This window comes from Acomys minous, assembly GCF_964271855.1.
Source record: "Acomys minous genome assembly, chromosome: 2".
Taxonomy (NCBI): Eukaryota; Metazoa; Chordata; class Mammalia; order Rodentia; family Muridae; genus Acomys; species Acomys minous.
The window spans coordinates 116124075-116148892 of NC_140484.1; the positions used below are offsets into that span (position 1 = coordinate 116124075).

A 24818-nucleotide genomic window follows, 5' to 3' on the forward strand; every position below is an offset into this window, starting at 1 on the left:
CAGGTTTCAACTTCTGCATTCAGAGAAAATAGTTCTGTTTCAGAAAACCAACAAAAGAACAAAAGCTATTGGCAAAACAGCTATGGTTACAGGCCTAAGCACTAAAACAAAAGCACCTGGCTTACTTCTGCCATTACTATACAGCTCCCTGGGTTAGAAGGTCCTTTAGCCTTACTAACCTCCGTCTTTGTCCCTATGTGTCAGCACCTACTCTGGGGTCACTGGGAAGAATAAGTGACACATGCTAAGTACTTAGCCACAGTAGTAGTACATGGCACAGACTGAGCACACGGGTTTTAACCAGTAATGGTAGTAACAGAAGTAGCAGGGGCACAAAATATTCCTGGTAGAAACTTGATTGAGAGAAGGGAAGGGAGTCAGGCATTGTGAAGCTCATCTGCCATCGCAGCATGAGAGAAACAGAGGCAGGAGGATCACTGTGAGTTCAATACCAGCCTATTCTACATAGTGAGTTCCAGGATAGCCAAAGCTACATAGCAAGATACTGTCTCAACAGCAAAATAAAAACAAAAATAAAAAAGATAAAGAGCGGAAAGAATGGAGGAGAGAAGAAAAGAAGAAAGAAATGAGTTTCCCTTTTCACTTAATTTAAAAACAAAGGCGAATATGGCGGCAAACTACACACAGTGTTTGTAAGGCTTCAGACTAGGTGAGCAGCCGCTGGCCGAGCAGCTCTGCCTGACTGCTGCATTTGCCTTGCTTTCAGTTCCCACCTATGCCTTGAAAGAGTACAGAGTCCCCTCTGGTGATACAAATTTTGTCATTCCAGACAAGTAATCAAAATGGAAAGAGGGCTGTGACAAATCAGAGCCACAGCTGTTGGCAGAAACCCAGTCAAGGCTACGCTGTGCTGCTCCTCAACGCTTTGCTTTAGCAATCTCTCCACATGGTTTTAAGTTACATTTTAACTCAGGAGCTTTTTAAGCTTTTAACTTTTTCTTTTTAATTAACATGTAATAATTGCATGTATTAAAATGTCTAAATGACTACTCTAGTTAATTAATTCTAAACAAACCTCCAAAACTACTCAGAGCCTAAACAGGTAGAGACTGGTCCAGTGTGTCTGTTGAGCAACCTCATGAGTGCCAAGATGTCGATGAGATAACTGTGGGCATGAGACTTCAGCGGACGGAAGGCCATGCTCTGTGAGGACATGGCTGCCGTCGCTGGCCACTTATCCTTTCTGGCCTTCTGACTTTTAGTCAGGTCTGTCCTCCTGGTCTCGTTGATGCTTTCCCTATTAAGGGACCACTTCCATCAGGGTACAGACTCCCAGTTCTGGCTTTTCCTGACCAGGTTCCAGTGTGAAATTCTCAGTGCCTGGGGACTTTGGACTGCCACAAAGACACATTTCTTTGGTAGCTGAAGGAAGGGAAATTTGCTGAGGGCTGAAAGTAGGATTACATTAACAAAAATATTTTTCAGGTGGCTGAGGGAATGAAGGAAACAGCATATAACCTAAGAAAATAGCCACTCAAAAGTGACACCAAGGTAGCCGTCTGAAGGTTCCAAGAGGCCAGGAAAATGCATTTATACAGACTGGAAAAGAATAGAACACATTCCCACGGAAAGCAAATGATTCTGTGTGTCCTATTTTATTTGCTAAATAAGAGCAAAGGCCTAGAAAAGATAAGTCTGGGTCAGAATCCTAATGCTGTCACTTCCACCGTGTGGCCTTACGTATGTTCCTGTCTAAGCATCAGTAAAATGGAGAAAGATGCCAGTCTATACTCCAGTAGGAGAACTGATACAGAGCACACAGACTAGAGCTCAGCTGCGCAGTGGTTCTGTCCCCCACCGCCACTAGACTCCTGCCTAGAGGCTGCAGTGTGGCTTAGGAAAGTGGGTTCAACCTGCAGCACCAAAACAAAATCGACGACAGCAGGCGCAGTGCCACATTCCTGGACTCCCCCAGGAGGCAAAGGAGAATCAACACAACTTCAAGGCCAGCCTGGTCTACGATGAGGGTTCCAGGCTAGCTAGGCAAGCTGTCTCAATCAAACCAACGCCTCCTGGCTAACACCTGTGGGGAAGTGTTTTCCTTTAGAATAGGGCTGGTGAGATGACTCAGTGCATAAAAGTGTTTGCCGCCCAAGACTGAGTTCACTCCTGGACCCCATGAAAGAAAAAGAAACTAACTTCCAAACATATGGTAGGTGGCAGCGGGGCATGCATGCACACACATTCACACACAATAATTTTAAAAAAACAAAAAACAAAAAAACACCTATGACCCAGGTGGTGGCGGCACACACCTTTAATCCCAGCACTCAGAAGGCAGATCTCTGTGAATTCCAGGCCAGCCTGGTCTATAAAAATGAGTCTGGGACAGCCAGCGCTCTATTACACAGAGAAATCCTGTCTCAAAAAGCAAAAAAACAAAAACAAAAAAGCCCAAGCCAAAACAAACAAAAACGAAAGCCAAAAACCATACATGTACAAAAACATAAGTAAATAAATCAGAATAGGGGCTAGCATGATGGTTCAGAAGGCAAAGACACTTGCTGCCAAGGTGTTATCCTCAGAACCCACGTGATGGAAGGACGGAACCAGCTCCTCGTGCATGCTGCTCTCTGATCTCCACACGCTCTGTGGCTTACAATGCCTCTCCCCACCCTCTCTCTCTCTCATAGCTAGAGGTCCAGCTTAGTGGTAGTGCACGTGCCAGCACTCAGGAGGGCCTGGGCTCAATCCCTGGGATCCTCCCATCCCTCCTAGAAAGGAAAGCTGGAGCTGGACCTGGTGGTGCAAGCCTGTAACTACAGGAGACTGAGGCAGTAAGGCTGGAAGTTCAACGTCTGTCTGAGTTACACAGCAAATGTGAGGCCAAGCTGGGCACCTCACTGAGATACTGTCCCCAAAATAAAACAACTACAAAGGGGTGGGATATGGCTCAATGATATGAGTACCTGCTTAGCAAAAATTATGTCCAATCTCTGGTACTGGGAGATGGGTGCCAAATGGCTACTACTGTGACTGCCTTCAAACAGGTTTCCAGGAGAAAATGGGAGGAGAGAGCTTTCTGAAGTCACATCCCAAGAGGTTAGGGGTAAAGAAAGAAAAGAGCTAAAACATCAGCTATCTGTTGTCAAGGAAACCAAGTTCTGTACCCAGGGAGTGCCTTGAAACACAGACTGTCTTTGAACAGAGAAACTGCTACAGTATCTGGCATCATGGCTTATGGAGAAACTTCCACAGGCAGCATTCTGCCTCTTGGAAAACTTCCAAAGTAATAATCAACAGCTAAGTCTTCAAGTCAAGTTTAAAGTATAAAAACCAGCTGTTTCACAACATAAGGACCAATTCTAACGCCTGAATATTGTGAAATTTTGTAAGGAACTGGAACAAAACTTTGGCTGATTCTATAGCCAAAATATGTGGTGACTTAGAAGTCTAGTGACAAGCCTGCTGCTCCCCTCCCCCTCCCTAATGACATAGCAGTCGGGGCCTGGGTTCCGGATAGAGGACAGAGCACTGAATTCCAGAGTCCAAATGTAAGGCCAACTGGAGCCCTAGCTGCCGCCCTTGTGCAGCTCTGCCCCGGCCCAGGCCCTGCCTTCTGTCTGACCGTCCCTGCCTCTCCAGGAGCTGCACTGAGTCGGGGCATTCACTTACAGTCTGGATGACCCCGGCTGGGCCAGCTAAGACTCCAGCAAGGGTATTTTTACCCAGCCAATGAGGAATCACTCAGATGGTAACCAGCCTGCACAGAATCTAAGAAGCTTTATGTAAGAAGCCGGTGTGGGAGCACATGCCTGTAATTCTAGTGCTCAAGAAGCTGACGCGGGATTATAAATTCAGGCCAGGCTAGGTTACACAGTAAGAGCTGGTTGGTGGGAGGGGGGTGGAGAGGGGCTGAGGGTGTGGCTCAACTAGTAGAGTGCTTACCTAACACAAGTGAATGAAGGCCTGGGTTCAATTCCCCAGCATGGCACAAATTGGGCGTGGTGGCACGTGCCTATAGTCTCACCAGTTGGGAGGTGGAAGACAGAAAGATTAGAAGCTCAAGATTGCACATACCTTTAATCCAAACATCTGGGAGGCAGAAGCCGGCAGATCTCTAAGTCCTGGTCAGCCTAGTCTATGTATAAAGTTAGTTTCAGGCTAGCCAGGGCTACATAGTGAGTCCCCCTTTCACACCCACTCGACCCCCTCCCGCACCCCCAGTGTTCTAAGTTATCCTCATCTGAGCTCTAGTGAAGTCTTGGATACGTGGAACTGCACCTTAAAATATAAAAATAAAGCCGGGCGGTGGTGGCGCACGCCTTTCATCCCAGGACTCAGGAGGCAGAGGCAGGTGGATCTCTGTGAGTTTGAGGCCAGTTCGGTCTACAGATGGAGTTTTGGGGGGGCCATGGCTACACAGAGAAATCCTGTCTCGAAAAACCAAAACAAACAAACAAATATAAATAAACAAATCTTTATATAAATAGCAAAACTTAGTTCCCTAGCCCTAGACAGCATACCTACACAGAGGAAAAATGGTACCAGCAATTTACTGCCATCACACAGGAAGGCCGACATGCCCAGCCTCCAGCATCCCACTCAAGAGAGGCTGGTGCAGGAATTTTGCAACATTCATTAAGCAATAGCTACACACTGGGCATTATTATGAGGATGTTTGCGTATGAGCTAATTTAAGCCTGCCAGTCTACCTTAGTACTTAGCCACCAAGGCTTACTGATGCACAAACTAGGTGCAGAGAGGCAAGTGATCCTGCCTAAGGTCCCAGTGCAAGTCAAGGAGCAGCTGGTAATGAGATCCAGTTGGCCTTCGGGGACAATACCCCTGACCAACAGCCAACCTAAGATGACAAATTGGGGCATGATAATTTTATGTTTCATGCATCAGATGGCTGATACGCTTTAATTGCTTTGCTTTATTTGAGGCAAGTCTCACTATGTAGCCCAGGCAGTCCTCAAATTTGTGATCCTTCTACTTCCACTTGTAGAGTGCTAGAACATGCCACCATGTCTAAGGCTGGCTCTGCAGTGAAGAGAGCTCTTGACCTGAGCTCAGTTTCCAGCACTCACACTGGGTAGCCCACAACCATCTGTAACTTCAGCTCCCTCTTTCTGGCCTCTGCAGGTGCGCGCCTGCACACACACACACACACACACACACACACACACACACACACACACACACCAATAAAAATACAATATAAGGCCGGGAGGTGGTGGCGCATGCCTTTAATCTCAGCACTCAGGAGGCAGAGGCAGGCAGATCGCTGTGAGTTCGAGGCCAGCCTGATCTACAAAGTGACTCCAGGGCAGCCAAGGCTACACAGAGAAACCCTGTCTCGAAAACAAAAACAAAAACAAACCAACAACAAAAACACCAACAATATAAAAGAAGCGAAAGGACTTGGACTGGGGACGTAGCTCAGCTGGTAGAGTGTTTGCCTAGCATGTGCAGAAGTTGTAGGTTTAGACTCTAGCGCTACATAACCCTGGAATGGTGCTGTGTGCCTATAGTCCCAGACTTGGAAAGTAGAGGCAGGCAGAACAGAAGTTCAAAGATACCCTAGACTACATACACATAGTGAGTCTCAGGTCAGTCAGTCTAGGCTACATAAGACCCTGTCTCAAATAAAGAACAAAAGACAGAAAGACATACACGCAGTGGGAGAGGGAGCTGAACAGACAGACTTGCACAGTGTTGAAGGTATCCGAGGAGCTAGACAGTGGTAAAAAGCACACTGCTCTTACAGAGGACCCAAATTTGGTTCCCAGTACCCACACTGGGCAGCTCACAACTGCCTATGACTCTCGCTCCAGAGACACCTCTGGCCTCCACCAGTACTTGTACTCACACGCACATATGCACTCCACCCCTACATAATTAAGAGAGACCCATTTCACTGAACACCACATGGCTCAGCCTGCGAGATATTTCCTGTGCGAGACATCTGTATACATCAAACCTGGGCTAAGAGGGCCATTCCGGGCATTCACGGCAACAGTCAAAGGACTAAGATTTTTCAGTTCAGATTCTAGAGCGACCCTGAGCTAGAGTAGGCAGCATCTGGGTGCCATACTCACTCACAGGGCTGCAGCAGGCAGACCTTGGAGGCTCCGCAGAGCTGGTGGTCTGATAGGAAGTCACGGTGCTTCAGAAGAGCTTGCCAATTCTGACCATGTGAGTTACGAGTCTAGCTTCTGAGACTGCCTTTGGAGCTGGTCCCACAGAGGACATCTGAAGCATTCATCATCTGCCCCATCTGTGCTGCACAGCTGAGGGAGGGTGGAGTGAGCTGAAAGAAACCCGCCCTCAGAGAAGGCAGCAGATGCCTGATAACTTGGAGGCCAGCCCACAAATTCCAGAACTCTTTGGAAATTTCTGATTATGTGGCCAAAATCTGGGAAATGTTTGGGTCTCCTTGCCTCTGAGAAAACATTATTTTCTTTCAAGAATCTGCTAACACCAGTGTGAAGGGCACTATCAGGGGCACCAACTCCAAGTCAGGATTCAGAGCTGTCCCAGCTGAATGGGCACTCCGAATGTTCGAGCCTTAAGGAAATATTTGCTGAGTGAATAAATCTGTATCTCAGTGACTTAATTATCAAGCAACACTGGGCCTCTGGCCACACAAAGGGAAAATATTCCCCCAAACATCATTAAACAGTGAATGAGTGTGAGAAAAACTATTTGAAAGACAACATACGAGCTCTAATATTCAAGAATTTTTCCCAACTTAATCAGATAGAAACCAAAAGGAAAGCTAGGGAAAGCTATAAACAGAAACTCTGCAGAGGAAGCCTGAAAGGCCAATAAAAACATTTAAAAAAATGTCAACTCTCCCAATAATCAGAGAAATACATAAGAAAATAACACACTCAAGGTCTCCCATAACCTTTCCAGGAGTCTGAGAGGAAGATTCATTGTCCATATTTTATATGTAAGGAAACTGAGGCTGTGGAAATTTAAACTCAGTCACTGGCTGAGAGCTGAAATTACCTAGCTGGTAACACGCTAAAGTCTATGCTCCCTCAGCCACGTGGCCCCATCTGGTGGCTCAGATGCTCTTGAGTAAGTCACTTAACCTGGAAAATGCGATGCTGAGTAGCATCATGTAAGGGCATTGGGACACTACATTAATACATACAAGAGGTACTAACACATACGCTTCAAAAACGTTCAGCTTCTCAGTCTTTCCTGCAGTTCTGATAGAAGAACGTGAATAACAGATATAATACACTTGTAAAAATTGAGATGGGAAGCCGGGTGTGGTGGCGTGCACCTTTAATCCCAGGAAACAGGCAGATCACTGTGAGTTCGAGGCTAGCCTGGTCTACAAAGCAAATTCAGGACAGCCAAGGCTATACAGAGAGACCCTGTCCTTGGGGGGGAGGTACCCAAAAAAATTTTGAGACTGGAAAACAAGCATTCGAAAAGATGGAACAATGGCCCTGTCAGAAAGCCCTAGAGAAGGCTAAAGGGACAGGGGACATGTAAGTATGGCCACGTGTCCAGAGTGAGGAAGGATGTCAGGCCTGGGGCCATGAGCAGGTAACAGAGGTAGCGGGAGCTTGCGGGGCACTGGATATACTTTATTTGCACTTTGCCTACATACTGAATGCCATGAAGCAATCTGGGTCATGTTTTAATGGGTCACTCAGAGGCAGTTCTGAAAATACTATGAAAGTAACAGGACTCCCCTATTGGAACCCAGCGGGAGAATCCAGGGAAGAGAGGACACTGGGCCAGACAGGGGCAGTCAAGATTCTGAAGGGTTTTTACTATTGTTTATATGTATGTGCATATGAATGTATGACCGTACGTAGTATGTATTTGTTCATTTTGGTTTTTCAAGACAGGGTCTGTGCAGTCCTAGCTGCCCTAGAACTCACTCTGTAGACCAGGCTGGCCTCGAACTCACAGAGATTCACCTGCCTTTGCCTCCCAAGTGCTGAGATTAAAGGTGTGCGCCACCACCGCCCGGCTCATATATTTATTTTGAGACGTAATCTCATGGAGCCCAGGCTAGCCTCAAACTCACTATGTGGCTAAAGATAATCTTGAACTTCTGGCTCTCTTGCCTTTATGCAGGGAATGCAAGCATGCATCACCACGCCTTGTCATCCAGTACAGGGTGTTGTGCACACTACCTACCTAGACAAGCACTCTACCAACTGAACTACATCCCCTGTACTGAATGTGGCTTAACATAAAATCAAGAATTTGCTAAAGGCTCAAAAGCCGATGTGAATGAATAAGAGGGGCGAAGGATGACCCCACAATTCAGGCCTGAAGAATGGGAAGGATGCAGCTGCCCTTTGCTGAGATAAGTGTCCAGAACAGAGACTTCCTGGCTGTGGGTACCAGAAACGGTGCTCCATAGTGTGACCTGAGCGGCAGGCTGGAGGCTGCCATCAGGACAGCGCAGTGGTCACTGGGTTTCAGTCCCTGGGAATGAGGATGATACAAACAGACCACAGAGAAACGAGGCAGGTTACCATGGGATTCTGGCACAGAGGACTGGACAAGAGTCCAGCTTTCAGAGCCAAGGCACAAGGCCAAACACTGGGGACTGGAGGCCAAATTACAGAATGTGCAGCACCCTGAGTCCCTCTGCCTTGGTTCTGGCTGGAACCTGGTGATGGGCAGGATGAAGGCTAGCTGGAGGTCAAGTGGCCCAGAGGCCCGGGAAACAATCAACCAGACCTGAAGGCAGTTAGCCCGTTACAGCCATAACACTGCTAGCAGGTTGGCACACTACAGGTCAAGTTCATGCCTGGAACAGCTCATAATATGAAAGGTCCAGACATGAAGAAGTATGAGGCCATCCAAGAGGGGTGCCATTTTGGGTGTGTTTAAAATCTTCAACAGGAAAAAAATCCTTCAAAGGAAGGATCGGGGGTGCAAGTTTGCCAGACTATGAAACAAAAGCACTAAACATTCCTGGGACCAGACAGTAGGCAACTAGCTACCAGCACTGCCCTTGTCAGCAGAGGGAAGGAAGCAAGCTACTCCACAGACTGTCCAGGGTCTAGTCGGATGAGTGGGCAAGGCTGCAAGGTTAAGCAGAGGTGCTAACACACACGTGCAAGTGCTCAGAGCAATGTCCCTCTTGCTCATTTTTTTTCTCAGAAATTGATTCAACTATTTCCACAGGTTTTCTTTCTTAAAACACTCCCTTTAAAATTAAAGTAGGTAAGGTCATACAGCTTCACTAATTTATTTTCTTTCTTTCTTTTTTTTTTTTTTTTTTTTTTGGTTTTTCAAGACAGGGTTTCTCTGTGCTGTCCTGGACTCACTTCATATACCAGGTTGGCCTCAAATTCACAGTGATCCACCTGCCTCTGTCTCCTGAGTGCTGGGATTAAAGGTGTGTGCCACCATGCCTGGCTTGATGTATTTATTTTCATGTTTAGTTACATGCACGTATAATTTCATGGCTTTTTATAAAAAGAATAAACACAGGGCTGGAGAGATGGCTCAATGGTTAAGGGCACTCACTGTTCTTCCCGAAAACCCAGGTTCAAATCCCAGCACCTACATGGCAGCTCACAACTGTCTGTAACTCCAAGATCTGACACTCCCACATAGACATACATGTTGGCAAAACACCAATTCACATAAAATAAAGGTAAATAAATTAAAAAATAATTACTTCAATTGGTGCTAAGAATAAACCCAGATTTATCTGCTAGAAGAGGAAGATTAATGTATACAGTCTAATGACTAGAAACTAGGTAACATTTGAAGGCCTTCAGTTGGAAGTGTCAGTGTCCTCTGGCTTTTTCTTGAGTACATTTCTAGCAGATACAGCTTTCCTCTACAGGTTTCTATACCATAAATTAATGGCCTTGCCAATTTTCACAAAAGTCCTCCTTTTAAAACATTTATTTATTTGTATTTTCTGTGTTAAGGTGCTCATGTATGTCTGTGCATCACAAGCATGCCTGGTGCCTGCAGAGGCCAAAAAAGGTCATCGGCTCCTTTGGAACTGGAGTTGCAGATGGTTGCTAGCCATATGGGTGCTGGGGACTGAACTTAAGTCCCCTGGAAGAGCAGCCAGTGCTCTTAACTGCTGAGCCATTTCTCCAGTCCCCACAGACGTTCTCTATACTCAGAAAAGGTAAATATTTAAGTCAACATATAAGAGGTATTTCACAGGGCTAGGAAGCCGCAGTGCCACATTTGCTAAGCAGGATTGCCCCTCAGCTGCTTAGCTCATAGAATTACAAATACTTCTTTTTTTTATTTTTATTTTTTTGAGTCAGGGTTTCTCTGTGTAGCCTTGGCTGTCCTGAACTCACTTTGTAGACCAGGCTAGCCTTGAACTCAGAGATCCGCCTGCTTCTGCCTCCAGAGTGCTGGGGTTAAAGGTGTGCGCCACCACACCCGGCATGAACACTTCTTTATGTCATAGGCTCTGGAGTCTTTCTTAAATAGTAAACACACACTTTGAATGTGAGTTTCAAAAAGGCAAAGGGGGGCTGGAGAGATGGCTCAGCAGTTAAGAGCACTGACTGTTCTTCCAGAGGTCATGAGCTCAATTCCCAGCAACCACATGGTGGCTCACAACCATCTATAATGTGATCTGATGTCCTCTTCTGGTAGAGCACTGTATACAGAATAAATAAATATTTTTAAAACAACAATAACAACAACAAAGGCAAAGCGTTTCCTGAAGTTGGATAATAAATATCCACATCAGTCAGAACCACAGTTTGTGAGGCTAAACATCATTACCAAAAGCAACGAAACCACACAAAGTAAAACCCTGGCACATAGTTCCCTTTGACTGATTTTACTGGCAGAAAGTTATAATCAAACTATAGACGGGTCACACAAATATATTTGCTTATTTCTAATTGTTTCTAATAAAAGAAAACCAGTACCTAACATTTTGGGAATGGGTGGGAATTATATCTCAAAGATGATAAAATATTCTTTAGCTTTTAAAACTGTACTTACAAAGTATACTAATAATATGGAAAAATAGTTATTATTAATAGCTGAAACAAAAAGAGAGGAAAATGCTAGAACACAAACATGGAAAGGGCTGGAGAGACTGAAGCAGGAGCATCAGCTGCAGAATATCTGACTACAGTGCACAGGGCCTTGAGTCTAATGCCCCAGGAATACATGTGCCACACACACACACACACACACACACACACACACACACACTGCCACACACACACGCTGTGGGGGGCACAAACAGAAAGAGACGAATGCTAGGGTTGATAATTTTGTGCTGTGGTTATTACGCAAATATTCAGTTTATCAGACTTGACTGTAAGTGGCTTTTATTGCTACTGCTGAGACAGGGTATGACTGTGTAGCCCAGGCTGCCCGGAACTCTCCTTCTCTCTCTGCTTCCCAACTGCTGGGATTGTGGCCATGAGCCACCATGCCCAACTGAAAACTTCGTAAACATGACTTATATATAAGTCTCTGAATTATAAGCCCCAGGATATCTATTCCAAACAGACACTCTATAACATTAATAAGTAATTCAGGGCAAGTAACAATAGCTGCTTGATGTAATAGAAAAGTGATTTTAATAACCGGAAGAAGTATTTTGCTGGCATATGAGCGTGTGTGGGCAAGATAAGCACAGCTGCACTGTAGAGGATTATGCCGCCTTAGCCTGGCAACCATTAGGAACCAAGGCTTGCCACACAGATGACGGTGATATGGAAATGCACGGATGGTGTCCTAGTGTCCCAACAGCACCCCAAGGCTGTAGCTTTCAAATTTGTTTTCTTTTCACACAAATAACTCAGCAGCAGCTGTAGGACCCTCATACCCAGAGTACAGCCAAGGTGTGAGCAATCCCGGGGGTGCATGCCTCTCTTCCAAATACCCGCTTACTTTACAAGAGGAAGGGTAGTAAAGAGAGGGTGGAGACAGCTTTGATTTAGCTCTAGTTATGTTCATTCACTTATATATTTTGGCTTTTTAAGACAGAGTCTCTCTATGAAGTCTTCTTGTCCTGAGCTTGGTCAGGATGGTCTTGAACTCAGAGACTTACTTGCGCCTCCTGGGATAAAGGCGCACACACCATACCCAGCCTTTTCATTTATTTTTAAAGATTCTTGTGTTTTAATTATGTCTGTGTGTCTGTCTGTCTGTGTGGAGATGTGAACACGTGATTACAGGTGCCTGAGGAGGGGCGAGGAGGACAGCGGGCTCAGGAGCTAAATTTCAGGCAGATGTGAGCTCTCCAGTCTGGGTGCTAGGACCAGAACTTGGGTCCTTTGCAAGAGCAGTGCCCACTCTTAGCTACTGAAACCATCACCTTTAGTCATTAAAAAAAAATAATAATAGTAATGAAGTAATGGTACTTCATTAGTTAAGAGCAAATGACGTACAAGGGACACAACTCACAATGGAAAATAAAACCCAGGTGTGAACAGCTCCTCCGTCAGGAGTGGCTGTGCTCACCACAGTAACATCAGTGTTAAGTAGTTTTATAACCCAGCAGTCCCCATCTGCCAGGTAGACTGCCTGCTATATCCCACCAGACCACTACCTCCAACGGTCCTCAGAGGCAGGTCCTGTTAGCAGAAGCAAGGTTGAGACTTACACAGGACGCTGAGCTGCTGAGAGGCAGCACTTACACTGCTCATGTGCATGGTGTAGAGGGGGCATGATAGCAGAAGTAACTCTACAATAGCAGGAGTAGCGGGAGGAAGGTTGAGGAAACACCAGCCTGGGTCACTTTGTGCCAAGTACTGTTCAAGAAGTGTTATACAGGGGCTGGAGAGGTGGCTCGGAGGTTAAGAGCACTGCCTGCTCTTCCAGAGGTCCTGAGTTCAATTCCCAGCAACCACATGGTGGCTCACAACCATCTATAAGGTGATCTGATGCCCTCTTCTGGCATGCAGGTGTACGTACGTGCAGGCAGAGCACTGAATACGTAATTAAAAAAAAAAAATCTTTTAAAAAAAGAAGTGTTATACGTAAGAACTCATTTATACCTCCCAATAGGGCAAAACCCCCAATGACACTGGCATTATTGATTACCTCCAGTTTAGAAGTGGACAAACTGAGGAAAACAGCTTCCGCCTTAGCTTCCTGAAAAGTGAGGACTACAGGTATTTGCTGTTGCAGCAACCACCTTTTTAAAACACCATGTTTTAAACAGCATCTCATGTGTGCCAGACTGGCTGAGGATGGCCTTGCTGCTTCCATTTCTAAATGCTTGGATTACAAGGATGTGCCACCAGGCATGGTGTCACACACCTTTAATCCGAGCATTCGGGGGAGGCAGATGCAGGCAGATCACTGTGAGTTTGAGGCCAGCCTGGTCTACAAAGTGAGTCCAGGTCTACAAAGTAAGTCCAGGACAGCCAAGGGTACACATAGAAACTCTGTCTGGAAAAACAAACAAAACAAAACAAAAACCAGTGTGTGCCACCACACTTTGTTTATGCAGTGATAAGGATCAAATGCAGGGCTTCGTCTATGTAAGGCAAGTGCTACACCAATTGATCCACGCCCCCAGCCCCTCAAGGGTCTGTGCCATTGGTGACCCTTCATGGCAGGAACAAGCGGGACCACATGGAAAGGCAGGATGCAGATGGCAATGCTCCAGCTGCTCAGTGTTCTTGCTCAAGTTCCCATAGATACAGATGTTCCTAATTCAGTGCTGGGGGCCAGCATTTCCTTAGTCCTTTTACAGTTTCAAACAAAGGCTAATTCCAGACGACGAGAGATTCATGAGCTGTCTACTTTTCTCTCTTCTTCTCTAAGTCTCTTTTTTTAACACATATGGTTAGATAAAAAGAAAGAGAAAAAAGCACAATCAAATCTGTATTAAAATATGACAACCATCTCCTTGGCCACAGCTCCCACGTTGAGGCAGATGCACATTCCACGAGCATTAAGTAGCCGCTCGCTTTCTGTGCTTCTCAGTCTCCCCTTCAGCAGAAGAGAAGCAGGCGCTGCTGACAGTAAAACTCAAAGGCAACCAGCGAGCACAGCACACAGCGAAGTCCTAGATGCAAAGCGCATTTGGTCTGCAAGGGACAACATACTCCCATATGGAACTTAGAAATAAGGTCACTTTCTGCAAAAGAAAGTAAGACACAACATAAAACAAATAGTAGTGAGCAATGGAAGTCTTTCCTGGAAATAATTCATGCTAAAGTGACTTGTAAAGTTATCTTCTAAATCTCATGCAGAGACACAAGGTCACTGCCTATCTCCTCTCAAACAGCACTTGGACAAATGAGTGTTGTTTGCAAGTTGGCAGAGAGCATGCAGTGCCAAGTGCAGGGCTGGAGACTACGGCTTATTATGACCCTGGAAACAAAATTCCCTCTCACTTTTAAGTTTTGAGCAGCCGACTCCACCACATTAGCCATGAACTATGACAGTAAACATATACACACAGAATGTAGCTTTGGAAGGAACCTGCTATCTTTAAACTCTAGTTCCCTTGAAACACCAGTTCCCAGAGCCCTTGGCTAATGCCTCTGCTTCCTGTGGTTTCAGTTTACCCTACATACAATTATCAGTCTCATACCCCACAAACAGGCTTAAAGAGGTTGAGAAAATGCCCAAAGCACAGAGTCACAGATGGCGACTTGTCAGCCCACACTCTTCCTCACAGAACAGCTCTTCCTGAACAGTACCCAAGCAAGAGCTGAGGGCAAGCCACAGGCAAAGCTGCAGAGCCCGGAAGTCTCACAGTGAGAGCTGGCCAGAAAGACGTGAGGAGCCAGGAGCTGAGATACGGAGAGGGTCTGACATGATATAAAAAAAGCAAAACCTGCTGTGTGGTCTCCACAGATGCTGTCTGAGATTTCAAGGCCATTTGTGGCTGGAAGCAGAGAAGCCTTCCTTGTGAGGGGTTTTAAACCAGAACTAATGAGACTGCAAGTGGGGTGGGGGTGGGGCTGTCTCACCTACTTCCATGTTTCCTAGGCCCTATCCTGAGCCTGCCACACAGTAGGTATTCAAGAAACATTTGCCAGATGAGGCCAGAGCTCAGTAGTAAAGGATGGAGGTTTAATCCTAGTACCAGCAAACAAACAAAAGCAAAGATTATGCCTGGCATGGTGGAGGCGCACGCTTTTAACCACAGCACTCTGCATGCAGAGGCAGGTGGATCTCCGTGAGTATGAGCCAGCCCTGTCTACAGAGTAGAAATAGTCAGGACGTTGTCTCAGGAAAAGAAATGTTTGCCAAGTTTTTTTCTTTGGAATGGAGGAGGAAAGTAGCTAACTCCTCTCTCAGAAAAGGGAGGGAGCAGAGCAGGCAGCCCGCACAGAGCAGCTGTGCACACAGCAGGAGGAAGGGCTCTGACAGGCACCTGCTGCTTTACAGTGTGGTGTGCGAGCAGCCTGGGTTTGCAGGTATCCTTGCTTCACATACCACCTGAGAGTGGTAAAGTGAAGGCTAGAAGTCAGTGGGACCCCTGGGCAGGGCCCTGGGGAGCACAAGGAAGCAAACTGAGAAAACCGTGAGGAACAGGCCAGCAAGCAGCACTCCTCCGCGGCCTCTGCTTCAGTTCTGGCCTGCAGGTCCCTTACTTGAGTTCCTGCCTTGGCTACCTCAATGGACTCAGATATGTAAGAAAGTCTTTCTTCCCCCAAGTTGCTTTTGGCCATATACTTTGCCACAGCAATAGAAACCAAACTAGGGTATTCCTTTTCCCAGACTCAGAACCCCGAGAAGAAGGACAAGGGCCCAGAAAGCTGAGAGATTAGCTTCCACCTGGAAAGCAAGAGTGTTCTATAGCTGCCCGTGCTACACTCAGGCCACTTATGCTGCTACTCTGAAATGCAAAGGCACCAGAGCTGACATGCAAACACACAGCGAGGAATGGATTTTTTCCGTGAGGATGGAAGGGATTTCAAAAGCTGCTATAGAGATCAAGGAAGTGACAGGGAAACAAGTATTTGAAATCGCTCCTTATCTGTTTGCCAGACACAATTCCAAGTCACTACAATATATTCTGCCATTTTCCTTTAGACATACTTTGCAAACTAGAAAACCAAGTTTAAAACAACAACAAAAACCAAGAGAATAATTTTCTTTCGGGGGCTACAGGATGTTTTTCACATAGGCCAGGCTGGCCATGAACTTATGATCTTCCTGACTCAGCCTCCTGGATGCTGAGAGCACTTATGTTGACATTTTCTATTTAGTACAACTTACAAAGTAAATCATTTTACACCAAGAGTTCTCGACACAGGATAAAAAAACATAGACAAAAATGAGAATGATACATTTAAAGTTTTATCTAATAAAAAGTGTATTTTTGCAGGCAGGGCGAGGGGACTGCCTATCCACAAGCCCAGCATTTGTGAGGTTGATGTAGGAAAAATAAGAGTTCCAGGCTAGTCTGAGCTACCTGGCAAAACCCTGTCCTTTTTTTGTTTTTGTTGTTTTGTTTTGTTTTGTTTTTTGAGACAGGGTTTCTCTACGATAGCCTTGGCTGTCCTGGACTCACTCTGTAGACCAGGCTGGCCTCGAACTCACATAGATCCACCTGCTTCTGCCTCCCAAGTACTGGGATTAAAGGTACGCGCCACCACCGCCCAGCTAACCCTGGCTTTTTTAAAAGGGGGTATGATGGGCTAACAAGATGGCTCAGCAGGTTAAGAGCATTTTCTGTTCTTCCAGAGGACCTAGGTTCAATTCCCCACACCTATACTAGGCAGCTCACAACCACCTGTAACTCCAGCTCCAGGGGATCCTACGTCCTCTTCTGGTTTCCAAGGTAACCTACCCACAAGCACATGCCTACACAGAGATACATGCAGAATGTTCAGGTCAGGCGTGGTAGTGCAAATCATTAATCCTAGCACTTGGGAGGCAGAGGCAGGTGGATCTCTGTGAATTCAAGGGCAGCCTGGTCTACACAGTGAGTTTCAGGCCAGCCAGGGCTACACAGTGAGACCCTATCACAAAACTTTTTTTTCAAAGTATGATTTCAAAAAAGGGAATGAGGTATGCATACATGTCTCCTGGAGAGAGAGCCACCACCTCCAGCTGCTCTCAGCAGGAAGACGCTGTCCTAGCTCTTTCCTATCTGCCCTCATGCTTTATTGTTCCATATAGTTCTTATGTTCTGTTTGCTCTGTCAGTGTCTCATGTAACTCAGGCTGACCATGACTCCTAATCTACTTGCTTCTCCCTCCCAAGTGCTAGGGTTCTTCTAGAATTAGGTAAGAGCATGTGCTTTAAGTAGAAACACACTCTGCCTTAATGTCCTATCAGCTGTATGTTTATATAATGCACTTTATGTGCATATAAGATATTCAATGTGATCCTTCTTTGTCACTCTGACAGTCTTTAACAACACATCTAATATTTTTAAGGATTTAATTTAAACTAGTTTTGGTTTATAATTTTACATCATTCAGGTTTGGTTTCTCCTAAGAATTTCTTTGTCTTATAGAAGTGACCCAAGCCCGCATACACCAACACGCACAAACACATGTCGGCTGAACTGAGCAAAAGCAACCCACAGGCCCAACAATGGAAGCAGCTAAGTAAACTGTGGTGTATGTATGTGATAAAACCCTAGGAGCAAGCAGAAATTTCCTTAGAAAACTGTTTAAACACAGGGGGCATTGTTCATGACAGAACAAAAGGAAGGATAAGAAATAATTCATCCAATATAATGCTTGCTTGTTTTTTTTTCACTTTTTTTTTATTAATAATTTATTCTTGTTACATCTCAATGGTTATCCCATCCCTTGTATCCTCCCATTCTTCCCTCCCTCCCATTTTCCCCTTACTCCCCTCCCCTATGACTGTTCCTGAGGGGGATTACCTCCCCCTCTATATGTTCATAGGGTATCAAGTCTCCTCTTGGTAACCTGCTGTCCTTCCTCTGAGTGCCATCAGGTCTCCCCCTCCAGGGGACATGGTCAAAGGTGAGGCACCAGAGTATGTGAGAAAGTAATATCCCACTCTCCACTCTACTGTGGAGAGTGTTCCGTCCATTGGCTAGATCTGGGTAGGGGTTTAAGGTTTACTGCCTGTATTGTCCTTGGCTAGTGCCTTAGTTTGAGCAGGACCCCTGTGCCCAAATCTGCCTATCATAATGTTCTACTTGTAGGCTTCTTGGACCCTCTGGGTCCTTCTACTTTGCCTTTCTCCCATGATTCTCTCATCTAGAATCCCACTAGAATGTCCTCTCCTCTGTCTCAGTTTCCTGGTAAGTGAAGGCTTTCGTGGGATAATGCTTGCTTGTTAAGAACACTTATCGAAGCAAAGCTATTGGAAAGTCAAAATATAAAAAAAAGATGCTACTGTCACATTTAAAATCAGGAAAATGTTTTTTCTATGAATATCTAAAAAGAAAATTTTCCTTTTAGAAAATAAGTTACATACAGACACACACACACACAAATGCACAAACCCTGGTAAACAGTGACTCTCATTTGTTAATGATGCCCTTCTCATTACCTTTGTCTAGTAACGCAAGGCATTACAGTAAATTAAAATCTGCAGCTTCGCTACTGTTCCATTATTATTTACTAGGGGTTTTGCTTTGGACAATTTGTGGCTATGCTGTTTGACAACTACCAAATCCATACACCAACCCTGGGGGGATTCTATAAAAACATAATGGTATATGTAGAGAATTGAATCCAGTATCTGGCACCCAGAATGAGCTCAGTACATGCCTCTGTGGGGACCAGTAGGGTTCTGTCAGGCTGCTTTCTTGCTTTACTTTACTGTGTCTTAGAACCTCATGAAACTGTGGAAGAAAACACAGTAAAAGAAGGCCACTGAGACTGAGCTAGGGTCAAAGCCTTGGTCTTTAAGCCCTGGCTCTCTAACACACTTGCTTTGCAAACCCTGGCTTTACTGTGTCCACATGTATTGGTAGTGAACTTCAGTCAAGTTGTCCTTTTGCTCCCTCCCTGAAAGCCTTTGCCACCATTTGACAAGGGCTTTTCCCCTTGGTTACCAGATTGTTCTCAAATTCAGTCAGAATTTAGGAACCTTCAGTTTATAAACAGGATGATGTAATTTTGTTACAATGTAGACGTCTTCGTGATACAATTTGAAAGGACAAGGTAAGCTATATGAAGGCTACAATTACACCCTAGAGAGTCTAGTGTAGAGAGAAGCCTTTAGGCCCTTGCTCTGTGGATGGCCAATAAGCAGGCCATGCAGCCAACAGGTGCCCAAGCTATGATTCAGACTGGAAGATGACAGTGGAAGAATTACTTCTCTAACTGAAGGGGGCAGCCCTAGCCCTCAGAGGAATTGCCCATGTCTTCTCTGCCTGTAGTGTACATGTGCAGTCCCACCTACAGATAGGGTTGACCCGACAGCTCACCCCTGCTAAGGCCTATCAGAAGAGGATTTGAATGGCATGCTTTGGTTTACTCAGCTGATACTCTGTATCTCCTGTGAAGGTCTCTGGGCTAAATGAAAGAATGTGCTTTCAGATCAGCCACTGGGGTAAAGAACTGGCCTTTATTCATATTAAAATAGTATGCCTGCCATCCTACGGTATAGTAAAAACAAACAAAATCACAGCTTGTTCTTGGTGTGGTGGTACAACCTTTAATCAGCATCCAGGAGACAAGGCCAGAGAATAGAGTTCAATGCCAACCTGAAGCGACATAGTGAGTTGTAGGCCATGCTGGACTCTATAGATCTAACCCTGTCCCCAAATAAAACATAAACATGGATGGACAAAAGGAACAGTCCAAAGGACCTACTGGGCCTCATAGTGACTACAGTTACAATATTGGATAATTGAAAGCTTCTAAGAGCAGAGTCTCATAAAAAGTGGTAAGACTATGAGGCAGTATTGGCGCTAATTAGCTTGATTTGGCCATTCCCCGAGTACCAAAACATGTCTTAACCACTAGGGGATGGAATTCAGTGGGTGAGTGCTTGACTGGCATGCTTATGTCCTACATTCAATCCCAGGCAGAGGAAAAAGAAAAAGGCTGTACATTATAATATACATTTTTATTTGTTAATTAAAATATAGTAAGGGGGAAACACATAAGGAAAGAGGACTATGTGCAAGTAAATGATTATAAGCACCTTAATTAAAATCTGTGTTTCTTAAAAAAAAATCTGTGTTTCTGAAATGTCTGGAATTAGAACCATACTCAAAAATAAAGACTCCATATTATTAAGATGTCCCTTCTCCCCAGCCTGAAACTCCAGCACTACGGAGGCTGAGGCAAGAGGCTAACTAGCAGTTCAAGGCCAGCCTGGGCTACAAAATGAGACCTTGCCTGTGAAACAACAGTAATGATAGCTGTTGAAGTTGTTATCAAGAAGAAGAGGAGAAAAAGGGAGGGGAGTGCAGCAGGAGGAAGGGAGGAGAGAGAAAGAAAGAAGGAAAGAAGGGGGAATGGGCAAAAGAAAGGGAGGACAAAAGAAGAGGAGGAGGGAGAAGGAGGAGGGGAGGAGGAGGCCGCAGCAGCAGCAGCAAGCCAACTAAAAGTACAAAGAGACGATGCTCAAGCTGGGTGTGAGCATTCCCAGCCCTCAGGAGGCAGAAGCAGGGAGACCCCTCAGTTGGAGGCTAGCTAGTGAATTCCAGGCCGGTCAAGACTCTCAAAAAACAAAAACAAAAAACAAACAACAACAACAAAACCCCTTAACATTATTAGTTATTAGGAAAATGCGAACTGAAGACACAATGAGACACCAAAACGTTTTCTGAAACATCGTTATCTACTAGGCTGGTTATCAACTGAGGAGGAGGAGAGAGTGCAAGTGTCAGCCAGGGTGTGGGAAAGCCAGAGACCTGTGCACTGCAGGCACGAACACAAAACAGAGCAGCTGCTAGAGAAAACAGGCAGCTCCTGAGGCTTATATATGATCTAGAATTCTCACTTCTAGTTTGTACCTTTAACAAATTGAAAATAGATCCTTAAGGTGTGAGGCACATGTCTATAATCCCAACACTTGGGAGGTAGAGGCCAGAGGATTAGACATTCACCGGTATCTTCAGCTACTAGCTAGTTTGAGGCCAGCCTGGGCTACCTGAGCCCTGTCACAAACAGGAAGTAGAGGCCTAAGATATCTGCACACCACAGCACATTCACAGGGCACTCCGCACCACAGCCAAGAGCAGAGCAATGCAAGTGTCCGCCTGATGAACAGATAAACACAATGTGGTATCACATACAATAGAATATTACTCACCCTTAAAGGGGAAGGAAATCCTCTTACAATATGGATGAAACTTGAGGAAACTGTGTGAGGTGAAACAAGTTAGTCACAAAAAGACAAACAGTGTATGAATACATGAGGCACGTAGAGCAGCCACTTTCATGGACAGAAAGCAGAGGGTGGCTGCCAGGCCAGGAAAGGGAAAACAGAATTGTTTTTCAATGAGTGTGGAATTCCAGTTTTAAAAGGTGAAAAAGTCCTGGAGATTGACTGAACTATCATATGAATGTTTTTATTTAAAAAAACACTGAATTGTGTATTTCAAAATTTATTAAGATGTTAAGGTGTGTGTGTGTGTGTGTGTGTGTGTGTGTGTGTGTGTGTGTGTGTGTGTGTCGGGTTAGGTTGGTTGGCTGGTTTTTGAGAAGTCTTACTATACACCTCCCCACCTGACCTCAGCTCAAACTCAGAGACCCCACTTGCCTATGCCTCCCAGCTGCTGGGATTAGAAGCACACACTGCTACACCTGGTGGGTTTTCTGTTTTTTGAGTCTGAAACATGCTGTGCTGGAGAAGATGCTAAGATGCTGGACTCTTCTTACACCTTGCTGGTGGAATGTGAAACTGGACAGTGACTTTGGGAACCAGGCGGCAACCTCCTGGAAAGGTAAAGCTAGGGTGCTGGAATACGGCCTAACGCTGAAGGACTTGGTCAGCTTATTTAAAAAACCAAGTCCAGTCCCAGCATCAGAAACAGACAGAGACAGAAAGAGAGAGGGAGAGGTAAGGATCTATCTTGCTACGTGATCCCCAGTTCCGCTACTAGGGATTTACAACTGCACACGAAGCTGGACACGGTGGTGCCTGTGCTGCCAGTACTCGGGGTGCTGAGGCAGGAGGACTGCCCAAGTTTGAGGGTTCTGTGTGACATACAGTAAGTCCAGGCCAGCCTGGATTGCAGGATAAACCTTGCCTCAAAAGAAGGAGGGGGAGAAGGAGAAGGAAGGAAAGGAAAAAATCAAATATTTTGCAAATTACTCATTAATCTAGAAGGTGGTCATCCTACATGGCCCCACATCCAAGGACTGTTGTCTTTACAGTACAGAGAGGGGAGAGGGAGCTTAAAGCACAGACACATGGGAAGGCCACATGACAACAGAGACACAGATGGCAGTGAAAGAGCTACAAACCATGGGTTTTATTATTTAAAAAAAAAAAAAGCCAAGAGAAGGTAAGGAAAGGCCCCTCCCTGAGTGCTCGGAGGAAACATGGCCCTGCCAATTCCATGATTTGAGACTCCTGGACTGAGAGACGTGAGAAAGTGAATTTCTGCTATTTGAAGCCACCAAGTTGTGGTACTTGGTGCCAGCAGGCACAGGAAACAAGTGCACACACAGCACAGATGAGGCTGCAGTGCGGTCGTTAAGACAACAAGAAGCCAGAAGACCACAGCCTTTTGATTCCACTCACAGGACACTCTTGGGGGAGACAGAGCATGGTAAGCAAGGGGCACAGGCGCTCTGCGGTAAGGGAGCCTCTCTACACCCCCATGATTGTCACGGCAGTTCCACGGCATAGAGCTGGGTACTTAAAGAGGCAATGAGACCTCAAAAGAAGGTAACAGGAGAAAACCTATGCCCAAAGATTCCCTTTTCTATAGCAATTTGTTAACAAATTTTCTATTTGGAAGATATATCAATAAATATGTATTCGTGAGTATGTGTGTTTATAATGCAAAGTTCAATGAAGATTTACAGTAGCTGTGCACAGAACAGTTGTTCACTACAGAGGGAAAAGAGCAACTTCAGAGCAGAGAGCGTGAAAGAAGAATTGTAGTTGGTAAAAGGCACACCCATAGTCACAGGACAGACTGAGATCACGCGCCTAACGGGACCCGACCATCACTTCTGAGCTATTCCTGCCACAGCCCATCATCTGAACCTCATCACAGAGATACAACGTGCGCCTCAGCAACAGGCTGGGGCCGGCGCTCAGCAGAGACTGCGTGCCTGCCGTACATGAGGCCTGGGTTCAGTCTCAAGCACCAGAGGCCATCAAAAGACAACAGGGACAACTTGAGTTACTCTATAAAATAACTGGCCTGTAATTGCCAAAAGTGTCAGGGTCACTAAAGTTAAAAATTGGAGGTAGGGGTTGGGGTTGAGGTAGGGTTTCCAAGCTGGCCTCAAACTTGCTAAATAGTCAAGGATGACTTTTTTTTTTTTTGATTGTTGGAGACAGGGTTTCTCTGTGTAGCCTTGGCTGTCCTGGATTCACTTTGTAGACCAGGCTGGCCTTGAACTCACAGCAATCCGCCTGCCTCTGCCTCCCGAGTGCTGGGATTAAAGACGTGGGCCATCATGCCCAGCTCACAAAAAGATTTTTAAGAGCTAGAAACCCAAACCACTTCACAATATTTTGGTTATTATAAAAACAGCAAATCTAGTGTCCTTATCAAAGAAGACCTAGCTTTACCGCTTGGGGGGAGTATGGCTAGAAGACAGCGCCACGGCAGGACGCACGCCGTGCAAGCACGAGAGCCTGAGCTCAAACCCTCAGCACCCATGGGAAAAGCTGGAAACAGCTTTATGTGCCCATGACCACTGCTGTGAGCACGCGCGCACGCGTGCACACACACACACACACACACACACACACACACACACACACACACACACACACCCCATGCCAGACACATATCACCCACACACCCTCCCCCACATATACACATCCCAAAATAAAACGGGAGTGTATCCAAAAGCATAGAGTTAGGATGCTTCATCACAAAGTTTATATTTCAACTCTAACATCAAATCCTAACTTGTTTAACTACAAATGGCAGGCTTCTAACTTTCTTGTGGGTAGAACAGCAAGGCGGGACAGCAAAGACCCACATCTTAACTGCAGTACCCGACACTATTGTTTGAAACACTAACTCCACATTGTTTTGAATAAGGCTCTTCTGGTAAATGATTACGACCATGAGCCTGCACTGATCTCAGTGCAGCAACACTGTTATCTATGCCTCTGACCCACCTGCCCAGGGAGGCCACCGTTAGTCACGTGACTACAGTGACATAAGTAGTCAAGACTGAGGTGTGCTTTAAGTGTAAAACACACAACAGACTTCAAAGACTCAGCACAAAACAATATGGGAATTATATGATGAAATGGAATTACGGCGTATCTTGGGTTAAGTGAGTATTCACATTATTTAAACAGAGCTGGGCGTGCCGACACAGGCCTATAGTCCCAGGAATCAGAGAGCTACAGCAGGAGAATTAAGAACTTAAGAACAGGGCTGGAGATGCAGCTCAGCTGCAGTGTTTGCCTAGCATAACATATACGAGAGTCCTAGGTCCCAACCCCAGGGCCCAGGTAGCCCCAGCACTTTGGAAACAGACAGGAGGACGAGAAGTTCAAAGTCATCCTCAGCTCTATGGTTCAGCTGCTCAAGACCGGCCTGAACTACACAGGAAGACCCTGTCTCAAAACAAGAAAGAAAAAAGAACAGGTCAGGATGTCGTGGTAGGTAACTGTCAGCTCAGCACTCAAGAGGTGTACAGACAGGAGGGTCAAGACAATTCTGAAGCCACCATTGTCTTTCTAGCAAGTTCCAGACTACACAGGGCTATACAGCAAGCCTCTATCTTAGAAAACCCAAACAAGGGCCGGCAGGATATTGACAGGCAAAAGCACTTGTAAACACCTGATGACCTGAG

At 45.6% G+C, this 24818-nt stretch overlaps 1 protein-coding gene across 4 annotated transcripts in view; it reads right to left on the reverse strand.

The window, feature by feature from the left end:
- Window positions 1-24818, reverse strand: part of CRTC3 (CREB regulated transcription coactivator 3) — a 109438-nt gene that overhangs the window by 72541 nt on the left and 12079 nt on the right. The gene's annotated exons all lie outside the window — the stretch shown is intronic.